Source organism: Bufo bufo, chromosome 7, assembly GCF_905171765.1.
Source record: "Bufo bufo chromosome 7, aBufBuf1.1, whole genome shotgun sequence".
NCBI classification, from domain to species: Eukaryota; Metazoa; Chordata; class Amphibia; order Anura; family Bufonidae; genus Bufo; species Bufo bufo.
Genome location: NC_053395.1, coordinates 46191627 through 46209166, shown reverse-complemented (window position 1 = coordinate 46209166; position 17540 = coordinate 46191627). Strand labels below are relative to the sequence as shown.

The following is a 17540-nucleotide window of genomic DNA, read 5'->3' as shown; positions in this document are numbered from 1 at the left end:
GAAGCCCTGGTTGCCATGGTAACATCCCTGATGCTGTGTGCACAAGGCACAGAGCAGCAGGGACAGTGTGAAGTCCTATTCACCCTAATAGAGCTGAATAGGACAAGGGATGAAAGATCCCAGGTTCTCGCCCCTAAGGCTACTTTCACACTTGCGTTCAGAGCGGATCCGTCTGAGACGGATCCACTCATATAATGCAGACGGTGGATCCGTTCAGAACGGATCCGTCTGCATTATATTGTAAAAAAATTTTTTTTTTTTTTGATGCGGCCCACATAAACTTAAATTTTTTTTTTTTTGGCCCATGTTAGCCTTTGAGTTTGACATGCTTGCTCTAGGTGCTGCAGCAACGCCCCACTAGCACCTAGATTTTTCTGAGGACAGAAACCCTTTAAAGGGATTGTTCGGTTTCAGCAAGAAACAAGACAACGCTGGACAAAACCAGATTTACAGCATACAGTGATGGCATTAGATGGACACTGAAACCGGAGAGTTGGAATCATTAATAAAGGACTTAGAAAGTCATTTCCTGGCATTTTTCCCAGAATGCTATTCGCTTAGCATGTGATATGTAGGTGTGTGGATCTACACTGTCAGTGCAATGGAAAATTAATTCCAGCCCAATGTCTTATATAAAACACAAATCTGTCAGTCTCATATCAGTCAGTGTATCTATCCATCCATCAATGTCTGAGATGAGACAAACCCGTTAAGGATGGACCATCAATATGCTGAAACAGGAAAACTCCTTTAAAGGGGTATTCCAGTTTGTAGGATTGCATCAACACCCTTTAAAAGAATCCATTATGAAGGTCGATGTAATTTTGAAATTTATTTATTTTCCCTTTATTGCTCCTGTCTCCCGTTCTGGGCTGTGGTCACATGACCATGTCCATGCAGCTCTTTCTTATTTCCTGTGATGTAATGTCCATGGGCGGGGCAGTGATAGGGGGGTGTCTATGTAACTAGCTGGGTGGGAGGAGCTATAAACTAGCTGGGCATTGTTAGGGGCGGTGCTGGAGGTGTGGCAGAGAAGGGAGAAGTGCATCATGGGTTTGGTTGGACACAGCAACAGGCAGGGCTACCTACAGGATGGGACACCCTGTACCTGTGTGTCTCTGCTTATCTATAGAGACACACGGATACCAAAAATAAAAATGTCATACACCATCTACCACAGGCATTCCCCTTTAGAAAAGGACAGACGCACATATGGCAATAATAATCCAGACCTCTAGTGTCCATACACAAGGGACATTCACACAGTTTTTTGGGGGATTTTGCACCCAAAAACTGTGCTGCAAGCAGTTGGAGTTGATCTCCATTTAATTAAATAAGGAAACCGCTTGTTAATTCATATGGAGCTTTTTTCCCCCTTTTCGCGGTTTTAAAAACAGTGCTGCAGAATAAAAGAAGTGACATGTCCATTGTTGACAAGAATCCGCATCCAGAGTTCCCATTCAAATGAGCAGGATGAAAAAGCACGTCCAAACAAACGCACCAGAAAAACGTATAGCCGCGGGCACGCTGAGAATGGACATGTCGGTTCTGCTTTAAGCCCCCGCTGCGCGATCCTCAGCGATGCCTCCCATTAAGATGTATGTGAGGCAGAGAGTACACGGCCGCCGCCAGGTTTTCGGCGTAGTTGTCCATGCCAAAATTCCGCTGAAAAGCCAACATGTGAACGTCCTCTTATGGAGCATTTTCAGTGCTAAAAAACAACCTGATGGAGAATCCGCAGGTTTTTTTGTTCATGTGTTTTTTTCCCTGACGCTTTTTTGACGTGGTTTTGGCGAGCGTTTTCATTCCTGGCCATTTTGAATGGAATTCTGGAGGCGGAGTCAAGAATGGACAGAACCATTCTTTTTTTCCATTTCTAAAACCGCATATGGGAAAAAACAGCGCCGTATGGTTTCACATGTAGATTCCCACTGAAATCAATGGGGAAGTTCTGCAGGCGTTTTTTTGGCAAGGATTTGTGGCGTGCAAGCCGCACCAAAATCCTCCACGTGCACCTAACCTAAAACATACCCTGACACCCCAACAACATAAGGGATATAACAGTAACGTAAAATAACTGCTGCACAAGTCTACACTTTCTTAGGCTACTTTCACACTAGCGCTTTTTGCGGATCCGTCATGGATCTGCCCAAACGCTTCCGTTACAATAATACAACCGCATGCATCCGTCATGAATGGATCCGGTTGTATCATGTCTTCTATAGCCAAGACGGATCCGTTTTGAACACCATTGAAAGTCAATGGGGGACTGATCCGTTTTCTATTGTGCCAGAGAAAATGGATCCGTCCCTATTGACTTACATTGTGTGCCAGGATGGATCCGTTTGGCTCTGCTTCGTCAAGCAAAAATTCTGCAAGCAGCGTTTTGGTGTCCGCCTCCAGAGCAGAATGGTGACTGATCGGAGGCAAACTGATGCGTTCTGAGCGGATCCTTTTCCATTCAGAATGCATTAGGGCAAAACGGATCCATTTTGGAGCGCTTGTGAGAGCCCTGAACGGATCTCACAAACGGAAAGCCAAAACGCCAGTGTGAAAGTAGCCTAAAAGAAATCAATGCATTTCCAGATTTTCAAGACTGTGTGACGCTAGTACAAAGCGATCCACGTACTATTCTTGCCACGTAAAAAAAAAAAAAAAAATTCATCTTTCCTGAAATAGGACGAGCATTTATTATCTGCTTGTATTGCCTATTCCTCTGGCAGAGCAAGAGTTAACTAAAGACAAGCCAAATTCTGCTGATGTCTGTTTGTTTTCTTGTGCCATGTGCCCCTCCATCACGCAGGGTGCCATCAGCCGCACAAAACGGCAAATAACAACACAATGCAATGTAAAAGAATGCAAAATATAATAAAATAAAATGTACAAACGTCTCATAGACAGAAGAACACACTGCTGCAGACCCATGCAATGTAAAAAATAAAAAAATATTACAAATGTGTCATAAAAAGATCAACACACTGCTGCAAATCAAAGCAAATGTAAAAGAATGCAAAATATAAATGAAAAAAATATATATATATATATATATATATATATAACTGTATCATAAAAAGAACACCACACTGCTGCAGACCCATGCAATGTAAAAGAATGCAAAATATAATAAAATAAAATATGCAAATGTATCATAAAACTAGGCATCAAAGACCTCTGTATAGACCCTGGAGCAAAACAACAACACGCAGCCTATGGCCTCCTGCCATCTATAGAGGGTACATACTGGTCGCTCCTAAATCTTACAATCCTGAAAGGGTTTTGATGATCGCCGCAGAATACCCTGAGGCCACAGATGCCACCATTATTGTTACTGATTGTACACTGCTATGGATGCATGTATACAGTGATCAGAAATCCAGGGTAAGCATGAGACATCTCAGATGACAATACACAGACCATGCCATCACTGCAGCTGGTGGTAAACAACCTGCAGAGGAGACACATGCATTAGAAGACTTACCTTGTACAGATGGCACACAGCCTGCTGGAGACGGTAAGTGATGTCCTGGAGGGGGCAGCAGGAAGCTGGCACACAATGAATGAGCAGCAGGCCAGCAGTGTGCAGCCTCCCGTCCTCCTGTCCTCTCACACTACTGAGCCCCCCGCAGCATAGCAGCACAGGAAGACCCGGGCCCCGCCTGCCACTCAATTCCTGCTGACTCCTGGCCCCGCCCACTGGCCGCTCCGAGTCAGTCAGAGAGGGAAGGCGGAAGCCATGACACTTGTGTGGTGTCTTCTGCTGCCCTGACTAACATGTAGGTCAGTTCGGCCTAAAACGTGTAAAAATGTACATTAATAAGACAAAAACCACATCTTAGGTAGGGGTGATACTTAAAAGGGCAGGAATTGTGTGACTACTTTTGGCTCGTTACCTCATCCACGCGCACACGGTTGTATTAGGCTATTGTTCACACCACATATTTTTGGAATGGGTTTTAGCGCGGGATTCAGTGCTGAAAACCGCATCAAGCCTGGGCTTGAAACGCCTTCAATTGTTTTTAATGAGAAGCAGCGTCGCAGTTCACATGGCCGAAGATTTTTCACATGCGGTTTTCCAGGCCAGTTACCACAGAGTATTTGGTTCTGATTTTGGAGCATTTCTGCCTCAAAATTGGCTCCAAAAAAACGCGTCAAAACAGCCTCCCAAGCTTTTTTTCTTTTCATGTTCAGCATGTCCTATCTTCTTGTGGCGGAATCCGTGTTGAATCTCCCATTAAAATACATGGGAAACTCCATGTAAGTCCATGCGTTTTCCTGCGCCGGTCCTTGCCAAAAACCTCAAGCTGAAAATGCAGCTTTGTATTGAAGAGAACACCCACTTGTAAAAAAAAAAACGTGAAAAAATTTGCTTTTCAGCAAGTTTTCAAAATCCCTAAGGGGACGTTCGCACGGTGGGATTTACAGTGGAATTTTGGCGCACCAAAAACCTGCCTGCGGCTCCGTCTTCTCTGCCTCCCATACATCTCAATAGGAGGCAGCGGATCGCAGAGCGGCGACTCATAGCTGCGGCCGCACAGAGAAGGGACGTGTCTTTTTTCACCGTAGCTTTAAGCAGCCACTCCGCTAACCTCCACACTGCATTTTTGACGAAATTACGCTGTAAAACCTGTGTGTGAACGTCGTTCCTGACGTTTTTATCTATACCATTTTAGTGTGTATGATTTTTTGATAACTTTTTATAAAAAAATTTAGGGGGGTGAATTAACAAAAAAATGGCAAATCTGTATTTTATTTTTTTTTTTTCTGTTCACCATACAGGATAAGTATGTTTGAATTTTAGTACGGACATTTTGGGACGTGGCGGTGCAAATGATCTTTATTTTTTTATAATTTATTTTTATTATGGGGGCAGTGGGGTGATTTGAGTCGGATCCCCCCACCCCCCCAATCAGAAATGGATGACCTAGCATGAGGATAGGCCATCAATATAAAACTCCCGGAGACCCACTTTAAACTTTAAGGTACCCTAAATCTATATCAACCCTAAGGGCTCATGCACACGGCCATATGTATTTTCCGTTCCGCAAAAACGGATCTGCAAAAAATACGGATGACGTCCGTGTGCATTCCGTATTTTGCAGGAACGGAACAGCTGGCCCCTAATAGAACAGTACTATCGTAATGCGGACAATAATAGGACATGTTCTATTTTTTGCGGAACGGACATACAGAAACAGAATACACTGGGGGTAACTTTCGTTGTTTCTGTGGACCCATTGAAATGAATGGTTCCGCATACGGTCTGCAAAAAAAACGGAACGAGCACGGAAAGAAAATACGTTCGTGTGCATGAGCCCTACTAGCACAAAATTTAGCAATATTTTTTGAGGGTTTACACGGAGCTGGGTGTTTAGGGGCCAGGTATGGCGGCACATTTACGATAATCTGTACCAGAAAATCGGTGTAGATAATAACCGAAAAATGCAAAAGCTCCCTTGATGCAGTAGATTTCAGTATTTTTGTACAGAACTTTACAGATGCGTCACAAATATTAACGCCAGCAGGGGACACATTCACACCGGCGGTAAGCAGATCCGGCAGGCTTTTCCGGCTGAGAATGTTCCCCATTATAGTGAATGGGGTCAGACGGTATCTCAGCGGCGCACACACGGCAGTGACGAATCCGGCAGGCTGTTCTTGGCCTGAGCAGCCTGCCGGATCTGCTTACCGCAGATGTGAAACAAGCCAGTGTCGGCAGTGTGCAGGTAAACAGTAAAGGGAACGCAGTGCTTTTATTATCGCTGTGGACTCTTTAAACAGCTGATCGGCGGGATTGCCGGGTGTGGGACCCCCACCGATCTGATATTGATGACCTGTCCAGAAGACAGGTCGTTAGTATGGGAAACCAGACAACCCATTTAATATGGCCGTGCACATTAAAGTCAGTCAGTGATTTTGGCAGGATCGTGTATGGATGTGTATAGAAGCCTTGCAACAGCAGATGTCGGGGTAAAGTCGAATTGGGCATGTTGGATTTCAACATGCCCAATCCTTTGTTCCAGCGGGAGAAAAGCCGCTGCCAAAGATATCTCCACATTGAAAGATATGTTAATAGAGGAGCTGAGAGACTTAGCTATCACCCGTCAACTATCTCACTCGCTTGTATGGCCACCTTCCATGGCACCCATTCAAATTAATGGAGCCACTCTTAGTGGAGTTCTGTTCAGACAGGCAACCCCCTTTAGGACCCCTATGATCAGGAGGTGTCTTCATGAGACAAGCCCTTTAAGGGGGCTTCTGCAAACGTTTTCTGTCCTTCTAATAGACACCAGGCGGGAGGCTGTGCATGCTCTTCATTAAAATGAATGAAAGTTGTAAAAAAAAAAGTGGCGAGTCCGCTGTGGATTTTGTGCAGCGGAAAATCTCTTTGGATTGGGACAAAAAATGACAAAATTGGCCTCTTTTTGCTTCGGCATCACAGCAGGTTTTCCGCTGCCTTCAACCTTTGCATTGCCGCTAGAGCTATTGACATGTTGCGGATTGATTAGGTTTTCTCTGCAGAGTGCGAATGAGATTTCTAAATTCTTATCCATTTTGCATGAAAAGCAACCAGGCACTGGATGGGGAAAAGCTGCATAAAAAAAAGTAAAAGAAACATACTGTATAAGGCCTCATGCACACGACCGTTGTTGTGTTCCGTGTCCGTTGTTCCGTCTACCGTGATTTTCTGCTGACCCATTGACTTTCAATGGGTCCGTTGAAAACTCGGCTAATGCACCGTTTGTCATCCGCGTCCGTGATCCGTGTTTCCAGTCCGTCAAAAAAATAGGACCTGTCCTATTTTTTTCACGGACAACGGTTCGCACACCCATTCAAGTCAATGGGTCCGTGAAAAAACACGGAGGCACACAAGATTGTCATCCGCGTCCGCGTCCGTTTTTTTCCTATCATTTTTCCTTCATGTCTGGTGATCCTCCAAAAATAAAGGAAGACACACGGAAACAAAAACGGAAACGGATCACGGAACCCCATTTTGCGGAACGGAACACAACAACGGTCGTGTGCATGAGGCCTTATGCAGAGTGCGGCTGAATTCCTGCTGTGTCAGGGAAGCACAAACCTGTTCTAGGCTGGTAATTTATTGGCATTTCTTAAAGCTTGGTCGCAAACATCACGAAAAAAGACCAGGCACCTGACCTCTGTATCTGGAAAGAAAATACCTGACCTTCGACCACAACCTTTGACTTGACCTCAGGACTGTGATGTCATCATACATCATATGAGAGTCATACAGCATAAGGTTCATAACTGTGGAGGTACACATCTCACAGTCTTACGCCATGGGCACTGATGGATGGTGACCATCTGGGATGTGTCCTCATATACTACTTCCTAATGTCACAGGCTTAAGTTTCACATGTGCTTAAAAGATTTAGGAAAGGTCTCGTAGATGACTCTTTTGGTGTATGCATGTGCCAAGATCACGCTCATACTATAGTTATCATTTTTCTAGGCCAAACTTTGCAGAACCTGCCCTTTGCTCTTCTTTGCCTCCGTCTGTCTTATACTTTCTTGTCTGTTTTTTCTCATTTGAGCCCCCTCCCAGATTCCTCCTGCTGACCGCTCTGTCCTACATCTTGCTGACTGGGTGTAATAGTTAACTTGCCGTTAAATTGTAATATCTGGGGGTTTTTTTATCTTTTTTTTTTTTTGTTATTACCACCCCTGCCTTCCATCTGTTTGAGCAGTGACGTGATGTGCACACAGTACAGATTATTTGTTTCTCATCTTTGTGTTTTTTTTAAGTAGTTGTAGGTTGAGTAAAGGGTACTTTCACACTAGCGTTTTTCTTTTCCGGCACTGAGTTCCGTCAAAAGGGCTCAATGCCGGAAAAGAACTGATCAGGTATATCCCCATGCATTCTGAATGGAGTGTAATCCGTTCAGGATGCATCAGGATGTCTTCAGTTCAGTCATTTTGACTGATCAGGCAAAAGATAAAACCGCAGCATGCTACAGTTTTATCTCCGGCAAAAAAACTGAAGACTTGCCTGAATGCGGATCCAGCATTTTTTCCTCATACGAATGTATTAGGCCTCTTTCACACTTGCGTTGTTGGGATCCGGCATGCACTTCCGATGCCGGAGGTGCCTGCCGGATCCGGAAAAACGCAAGTGTACTGAAAGCATTTGAAGACGGAACCGTCTTCCAAATGCTTTCAGTGTTACTATGGCACCCAGGACGCTATTAAAGTCCTGGTTGCCATAGTAGGAGCGGGGGAGCGGTATACTTACAGCCCGTGCGGCTCCCGGGGCGCTCCAGATGACGTCAGAGCGCCCCATGCGCATGGATGACGTGATCCATGCGATCACGTGATCCATGCGCTTGGGGCGCCCTGACGTCACTCTGGAGCGCCCGGGGAGCCGCACGGACGGTAAGTACACTGCTCCCCCGCTCCCCGCTACACTTACCATGGCTGTCAGGACTTTAGCGTCCCGGTAGCCATGGTAACCACTCTGAAAAAGCTAAATGTCGGCTCCGGCAATGCGCCGAAACGACGTTTAGCTTAAGGCTGGATCCGGATCAATGCCTTCCAATGGGCATTAATTCCGGATCCGGCCTTGCGGCAAGTGTTCCGGATTTTTGGCCGGAGCAAAAAGCGCAGCATGCTGCGGTATTTTCTCCGGCCAACAAACGTTCCGTACCGGAACTGAAGACATCCTGATGCATCCTGAACGGATTACTCTCCATTCAGAATGCATTAGGATAATCCTGATCAGGATTCTTCCGGCATAGAGCCCCGACGACGGAACTCTATGCCGGAAGACAATAACGCAGGTGTGAAAGAGCCCTTAGTGCCGGATCCGGCATTTAAAATACCGGAATGCCGGATCCGTCCATCCGGCCTGCGCATGCGCAGACCGGAAAAAAGGTGAAAAAAATAAATGCCGGATGACATCGGAAAGACGGATCTGGCATTTCAATGCATTTTTCTGACTGATCAGGCATTTTTAAGACTTACTAATGCCATCAGTTGGCATACGTTTTGCCGGATCCGGCAGGCAGTTGCGGCGACGGAACTGCTTGCCGGATCACTCTGCCTCAAGTGTGAAAGTAGCCTAAAACTTAACTTAAATCTTACACCTAAATTTTGCTTTTTCTGAGGTGATAAACTATTGCAGAGTGAAACGGACAATGACATGGAATGACTGCTGCCAGGATGCCAGTCTTTTTTTTTTTCCAGTTTTCGGGACGGTGTTAGACCAGTCACATTAGACAGACTGGTCAGTATGAATAATCACAGCAAAAAAAAATAATACATGGCCTTTACAGTGGTTGCATGCGTGTTAAACAGCTGCCCAAAGGTCTGGGGGTAACGGGGTACTTACTATTCATTATGGTAATATTCGTACCTGGTCACCAGCAATGAGAGGTCTGATGTCGGTTTATTTTTGCTGCATATGTGCATTTATCACATCAAAAATTCACCCACAGGGGATAGTAACTGGGTTAAGGTATTACCCCTTTAATGGCTTTATCTTAGGAGATCTCAACACCCACTAATGTCTCATAGGTGTCCCCTAATAGATAGTGAATATTAATCTAAAAGTAGAGGGGAGTCAGTCTTTTGCGATGTAACATGCCTCATCCTCCTCTCTGCTTGTCAGGGATTATGATCCTGAATATATCTGATAAGATCTTCAGCTGAATCTCTGTGGGAATGGAGTTCATGAGGAGACATGAAGTACAGAGGGGATGTGGCTAATGAGCAGCAGCACTTGTATGCAGTCTCCATTACCACAGCCCCATAGTCGGTTTTTTCCGTCCTCTCTGTACTTCATGTCTCCTCATGAACTCCATTCCCTCAGAGATTCAGCTGAAGATCTTATCAGCTGTATTCAGGATCATAATCCCTGACATGCAGAGCAGAAAGGAGGATGAGGCAGCTCTTTACCTCAGTGTTGTGACTTGTCCTCTTGTGTGATTAGGACAGGTTCAGCCATTTTATTCCCCCTGATGATTGCTCCCCAGACAAAACGAGCCATTATAACTAATGAAAGATATTTGGGAATATATTTATAATAAAAGTAATATTTAGTTATTTTTATTTTCCTAATTCCCGGAGAACCCCTTTAAGGACCATTCTTTATGATCTTTCTTTCAGCAGACGCATTCACGAAACTACAGCATATCAATCGTCTGCCACCAGACAGGAAGGAACTGGCAGGAAATATATATCGTTAAAAAGATCAGCCAGAAAATGTTTAAAGGACTTGGCTATTTTCTGGTTACTGTTGTCGATTGTGTTTGTCAGATGCTTATATGGCACTTACGAATATAGCCTTTGTTTATATTCTGCATCAATTTCTATATTTTATAAGGTATATCCCCTTGTTTATGGCAACTTTTGTCCTGTCCACAGGGAGGTCCTGTCCACAAGATGGCCGACGATGGAGGATCATGTGACCAGGCCAATCATCTCCATGGGGTGTGTCTTCCATTCAGATACACTGCACCTGCCATCAGTACTTGCACTGTTGAGAGTTTTGTGCGGGTGCAGTGTGTTTGAATAGAGGAGGCTGAGTGATGTCTGGCCCTCCATCAGCAGCCATTTTATGGACAAGACCTCTGTGTGGACAGCACAAAAGAAGGAACTGAAAGTTATGAAACATAAAAAGAGGCACAGAATTTTTAACAAAGGCTATATTAGTAAGTACCATATAATCATCTCGCAAACACATTTGTCAATAGTAGTGAGAAAGTGGCCAACCCCTTTAATTACATGCATTCAAATGAATAGGAGCTAACCTTCAGTAGCCTGGCACAGCCACTACACATGGACGGAGCTATGTTGTTTTTGACACTGGCGGATGCTGAGAACAGCGGATCGGCGGGATGCTTGGTGTCAGACGTCCCCACTGATCTGATACCGATGACCTATTCTGGATAAGGTCATCAATATCTAGAACTTGGATAACCTTTAATTAATACATTTTATCTGCCTGTTGTCACCACTAGGGGGAGCTTACTGTATGCAGATTTATACAGCTCCCACTGAGCTCAAAGATAAATTGGTATGCAGTAATTTCTTGGGCGGCCCTCTCTAAAGTAAGTGGCTCAGGTGCCACCTGTCTCCTGGCCTGCTGCTTTTAGGCACCAGGGATGTCATGCCATTACTGACCCATATCACTGATTTGTTCTGCATCGTGAGAAGTAGCACATGACCCTGAAAACTGTACAACTACACCAGGGATCAGCAATCTCCGGCGCTCCAGCTGTTCTAAAACTACAACTCACAGAATCCTTCTTTCACTTCTATGGGAGTTACAAAAACAGCCGAGTGAGTGTGCATGATGGGAGTTGTAGTGTCATAGCAGCTGATGTGCCAAAGGTTGCTCATCCCTGACCTACTCTAGACCATGCACAACAAACACATTATCATTGTTTCTTGGTATTTTGCACATTACGTTCTTGGTTTATTTTTTTCCTGCTAGTAACTGGTTGTAAATTCTTCTCTGTCTAGAGCCGGACTGATCTCATGAATATTTCATGTAATTTTCGAGAGATGTTGGTGGGTGCATGTGCTCCGACCCATGGCTCATACTTCTGCTCCCAAGGGCTCCTGTATGAATGAAGACGTTCTTTAAACAGTAGGTGTGCGGTACATTCTGTCCTGTAAGCGAGAAAATATTGACACAGACAAGGAAGCGCCTGTGCTTTATAACCCTCCCTGCTATACTGTATTACCTGTGTATTACATAGGGGTCAGCTCTTAAAGGGGTTGTATAGATTGTAATAATTATCACCTTACTGACAGAACATATATAATCAGAGGGATATACTTGAAGCTCCTGGGCCCCAGTGCAGAGTTATTTACATCGCCCCTAACTACTAAATGCCACTTGTGATTAGCGATGAGCTAATCAATTCGTCACCTTTGACGAGGAGTCCCCAAAGCTGAGGACTCTAGCCCTGCCGCTTGATTGACAGGGCTGGCCTTGACGATCATGCGCCTGTGCCACTGCTCCAGGTAGTGGCGCAAGTGCAGGGGCGCTGCTTCCGCTGCTGGAACTGCGACTGTGCATGCACTGCTACACAGTGCGCATGAACAGTCAGTGATTTTAAAGTGAAAAGAGCTTCTCTGCACTAGCATCTCTACTAGGAGCAGCGGCCCAGGCACAAGATCAGGGCCTATGGAGATGTCCAGCCCTGTTAATCAAGCAGTAGGGGGAGCGTCCTCCACTTAGAGGCATAGAACTCTATTACCTCTACACTCCATACAGCTAAGCCGCTGTGTGTAGTGCTGTCACTTCTTAATATAGTGTCTAAGTGAACAGTCACTTAGACACTATATTTTTTCTGTTAAAAGCAGAAAAAATCAGCTTAAGTATCTCAGCGACTTTAACAGGGGCCAATTTGTGATGACTAGATGTCAGGGTCAGAGTATACTCCAAACTGCAGGTTGTGTGGGGTGCTCCCGGTGTGTATTGCTTATTACCTACTAAAAATGGTCCAAGGAAGGACCGGTGATAGCATCATGAGCGCATAAGACCCATTGGTGCATGTGTTGAGCAAAGGGGCAACCATCTGTTCTGATATCATAGAAGATATAGTGTAGCACAAATCTCTAAATAGGTAATCAGTATCTGATTGGTGGGGATCTGACACCCCACAGTGGTGCTTGCTTTAGTGCCATTGACTTCTCCCAGCTCACCAAGCGCAGCGCCGTACATTGTATAGTGGCTATGCTTGGTATCACAGTTCAGCACCATTCACTTCAGTGGGGCTGAGCTGCGCCTAGGCCACGTGACCGATGAATGTGTTGTCACTGGCCTAGAAAAAACTATTAGAAGGCCACGGCACCACTGCAAGTGCCTGTGCCTTCTCAAACAGCTGATTGGCGGGGTCCCAGGTTTTGGACCCCCACCGATCAGATATTGATGATCTATTCTGGATAAGGTCATCAATATCTAGAACTCAGATAACCTTTAATTAATACATTTTGGCTGCCTTTTGTCACCACTAGGGGGAGCTTACTGTATGCAGTTGTAGGTCGTCAGTAAAAAAAATCCTGGAAAACCCCTTTAATGCTGGACATTTTCCATGTTCTTGCGGAGTCTGTACCTGAATAGGTCAGAGCTGTCTTGGAGGCACAAGGGAGGCTTACATAATATTCGGCAGGAAGTAAAGAAAAAAAAAAAAAACGGTTTAATGGGGTGACAGAAACCCTTTAAAGGGAGCCTATCAGCCTCTTAGAGAGGGCAGCATAAAGTGGTTGCAGAGACGCTGATTTCACTGGTCTGCCACTTATGTGAAAATCTACAGCATTGTCTGAGAACTTACATGTTAAACCAGTGGTCAGTGTGGGGTCTAATGTATTCATGAGGTGCACGCTCCCACCACTGTCCCACTGCCGATTGACAGATTTCTCCGTCACTGTGCAACTAACAAGGTAAATTTATCTTGTTAGATGTCTTAGGCCTCATGCACACGGCCGTTATTTTGGTCCGCATCCGAGCCGCAGTTTTTGCGGCTTGGATGCGGACCCATTCACTTCAATGGGGCCGCAAAAGATGCGGACTGCACTCCGTGTGCTGTCCGCATCTGTTGCTCCATTCCGTGGTCCACAAAAAAAATATAATCTGTCCTATTCTTGTCCGTTTTGCGGAGAATAGGCAGTTATATTAATGGCTGTCCGTGCCGTTCTGCAAATTGCGGAACGCACACGGAGGCCGTCCATGTTTTGCGGATCAGCAATTTGCGGACGTGTGCATGAGGCCTTAAAGGCACATGAGGAGTCTTTTTTGATAAATCTCTGGGGGAGATTTATCATCTCCCCTGTGCCAGAAAAGTGGCTTTTTAAATGCGACTCTTTTGGGGGGGAAAAGTCGCAAGTGCCTCTTTTTACGCCGTCCTCACCTTTGTCAAAAAGGGGGCGTGACAAGAGCAGGAAAGGGGTGTGACCAACAACAGAGCAAAATGTATCTTCGTTTACAGCCATTTTCTGGTGCAAATGAAGTCAGAAATTTACGGCAGCTCTGAGCTGTCTTAGATTGCCAGAGAAGCCGCCTAATCTATGACGAGGCATGCACCTCATCATAAGGTGCATCCTCCTGCAGCACAGGGGGTATCAAGACCAGGGCATAAAGCATCAGTCTTGATAAATCTCCTATATTACACTGGCCTATGACAAGGGACCACTGCACAAATCAATGAATCAAGCGAGCAACAGTGCCACCAGGTGGCAATTCACAGGTGCTACATATAGGCACAGGGATTTCTTCCGCTCGCTTACGGCGGTGATTTATCAAAGCGGAAATATGAACAAGAGAACAGACTGAGCTCCTATTTCACAGACACTTACAAGTATTCTGTCACATGGGGAAAATTTTTCAGAGGAAGCATTTGATTATTCAGCAAAGGGCTATATGGTTTACGCAGGCATATAACATTGAGGTGGTAGCGTGGCCGAGTGGTCTAAGGCGCTGGATTTAGGCTCCAGTCATTTCGATGGCGTGGGTTCGAATCCCACCGCTGCCACAGGGTTTTTTTTTTTGTTCCTCCTTTTAAATACTATTATCCATTTTACACTTTATACACATAAAAACAATGCACATCGCAAACATACCAAGGATAGCAACTATTAACGTTATGTTTATCCTGGATTGTGTGACCCATGTCTCCTACATATACCATGAGATAGGAGCGCATGCTCCATACAGCACCATTCTTTATCATTAAAGGGGTTGTCTAACCATAACTACTTATCATCTACCCACAGGATTTGTGTGATTGCTGGGGGGTTTCTCTCACAGGACCACCTCTGATCATGAGAACAGGGGTCTCGAATCTTCATTTTGAACTGAGTGACAGTCCAGCATGCAGGCTGCTGCCCCATTCCCTCCAGCATGAGTGGCTGAGCAGGACTGAAGAAGATTACATAGTCCTGAGCAGGACTGAAGAAGATTACATGGGCCCCCGGGGGCCTCCTGCTGCCCAGCAGGGGTAAGTTATTAGGTGACATAGAGATATTTGCGAATCAAAAAAATAGATTAGGGGCCAATGGCAGATAACTTTAGAAACAGATCAACCCCTTTAACACATTGTAAAATTAAAGATTGCTACAGCAGTGCTTCCTGATACCTTTTATAGAATGACCAGGCTACAGTGGTAGGCCTAGTTCACACGAACGTTTTTTTTTTTGCGAGTGCACGGGCCGTTTTTTTTGTGTTCCGTATACGGTCCGTATACGGATCTATTCATTTCAATGGTTCCGCAAAAAAAAACGGAATGTGTTCCGTATGCATTCCGTTTCCGTATTTCCGTTTTTCCGTTCCGTTGAAAGATAGAGCTTGTCCTATATTTGGCCGTAAATCACGGGTCGTGGCTCCATTCAAGTCAATGGGTCCGCAAAAAAAAACGGAACACATACGGAAATGCATCCGTATGTCTTTTGTTTCCGTTCCGTTTTTTCTGAACCATCTATTGAAAATGTTATGGCCAGCCCAATTTTTTCTATGTAATTACTGTATACTGTACATGGCATACGGAAAAACGGAACGGAAAAACGAAAAGGAAACGGAAACACAACGGAACTCAAAAACGGAACAACGGATCCGTGAAAAACGGACCGCAAAAAACAATAAAAGCCATACGGTCGTGTGAACTAGGCCGTAGTAATATATAACTGAAGTCAATGGCAGACACTATCAATGTATGAATTGCACAGTGTATCTAGTATTAATAGGATATTGGTTTCTAGACTGATCTTGCTATAATTATTAATGATTCTTCAATGGACTGGAACATTTAAATATACGCTGGACTCAATGACATCACGCCAGACTCAAATCAGCTCATTAGCATGCAGCATCTTTGTGTGTATATTATGAGATAACCATCTGTCACACCAGTAAGTGAATACATCTAAGGTACTTTTTAATAGTTAATGATTGTATATAATTACCGTATTTTTCGCTTTATAAGACGCACCTGATGATAGGACGCACCTAGGTTTTTGAGGAGGAAAATAAGTAAAAAAAAAAATTGAACCAAAAGATGTGCTTTTGGTGGGTTTGAACTACCTGCAATGGTGGTCTGTTGATGACACTGGTATGGGGGATCTGTGGATGACACACTGTTATGTGATTATAACCCCCATCACCCTAAAGAATTCTAATTCTCAATACATTTGTGTATTCTCAAGGATGAGGGGAGTTATAGTCATATTTAATATAAACACTGTCCAGGGACTGTTCTGTAATTGGTATGTGTTTATATTAAATATGACTATAACCTCCTTCATCCATAGGAATACAGCCATGTACTGCACATAGCCCCTGAGCTCGACTCACTCAGGGACTAGATCCACAAAACCGCCGTACACAGCAGGAGCAGAGCTGGTACAGCGGGAGATAGGAAGGAGGCTGATTGGTGGAGATGTGGGTAGCAGGATGCACTCACCACCAATCAGCTGAACTAATGAAGAGCGGGCTGGCAGTAGCAGAGCCCAGTAAGTGAAGTCGCCAGCCCGCCCAACGGTGGCCTCATGAGCTCCTTGTGACAGACAGGGTCAAGGGGTCGAGGCCCCAATTCCTATGTCGCAGACAGGGTCAAAGGGTGGGGAGCTCCCATTCATACGTTGCAGACAGGGTCAAGGGGTGAGGAGTCCCCCATCCATATGTCACGTACATGGTCAAGGGACAGAATTAACACAGGGTCAAGGAACAGGGAGCCCACTTCCATAATCCCACACAGGGTAAAGGAACGGTTCATCATGTTCTATATGTGGTGGGCAGGGTAAAGGGATGGAGTGCACACAGGGTCAAGGGGTGGGGAGCCCACATCCATATGTCACCCACAGGGTCAAGGGGGAGCAAGCTTTTCATTGTACCTATGAAGGACTCACTGACAAGGCAACTAGGTACATCATCACTGGCATGGGCAGCCCCGGCAGAGAATGGCATCCAGGGACTGTCTGGCATACCCCCCGGGCCTCCCGAAGACAGCACTGCAGGCCCTACTAGCAGTGCAGTGATGACAGGCGACACCCCACAAGTCCCCGGTGCGGCCACCCTGCACGCCTCCCGCACTATAATGCTGTACGGCACCTGTGCGTGTCTCCTGGAATCCATATCCGAGGCCTCGGCCCACTCTCCTCCCGCGTCACACAACACAGCGCCGCCTGTTGACAGACTGTACCAGACTGCACAGCGGGCTAAGATGGATGCCCAGGCTGGCGGCAGAGGAGCGCAGTAAGTGAAGCCATCAGCCCGCCCAACACTTTACAATGATAGGGGAGCTCAATGGATATGCGGGCTGGCGGCATGCAGAGCACATTAAGTGAAGCCATCAGCCCGCTCATAGTGTGGACTTACGGGAGTGCGGGCTGGCGGCAGAAGCCTTCAGTGAAGCCTCCAGCCCGCCCAGCAGTTTAATGGCAGGCTCAGGAGCTGTTAGTGAGAGCTCCTGAGCCACCTAATTTGCATCACGTTCGCTTTATAAGACGCAGTGACTTTCCCCCCCCACTTTGGAGGGGAAAAAAGTGCGTCTTATAAAACGAAAAATACGGTAGTTAGATTA

At 45.5% G+C, this 17540-nt stretch overlaps 1 protein-coding gene and 1 non-coding gene across 3 annotated transcripts in view; one reads left to right on the top strand and one right to left on the bottom strand.

Moving 5' to 3' along the window:
• The window catches only part of EEF2K (eukaryotic elongation factor 2 kinase), an 89198-nt gene extending 85519 nt beyond the window's left edge, over nt 1-3679 (bottom strand). For both annotated transcript variants that reach the window (XM_040439369.1, XM_040439370.1), the window contains exon 1: nt 3479-3679. The gene's annotated coding sequence lies outside the window, so the exon portion shown is untranslated. The remainder of the gene's footprint in view (nt 1-3478) is intronic.
• Nucleotides 3680-14416: 10737 nt separating this feature from the next.
• TRNAL-UAG lies at nt 14417-14498 on the top strand. The gene has a single exon. It is a non-coding gene; the product is annotated as a tRNA-Leu (tRNA).
• Nucleotides 14499-17540: the final 3042 nt, after the last annotated feature.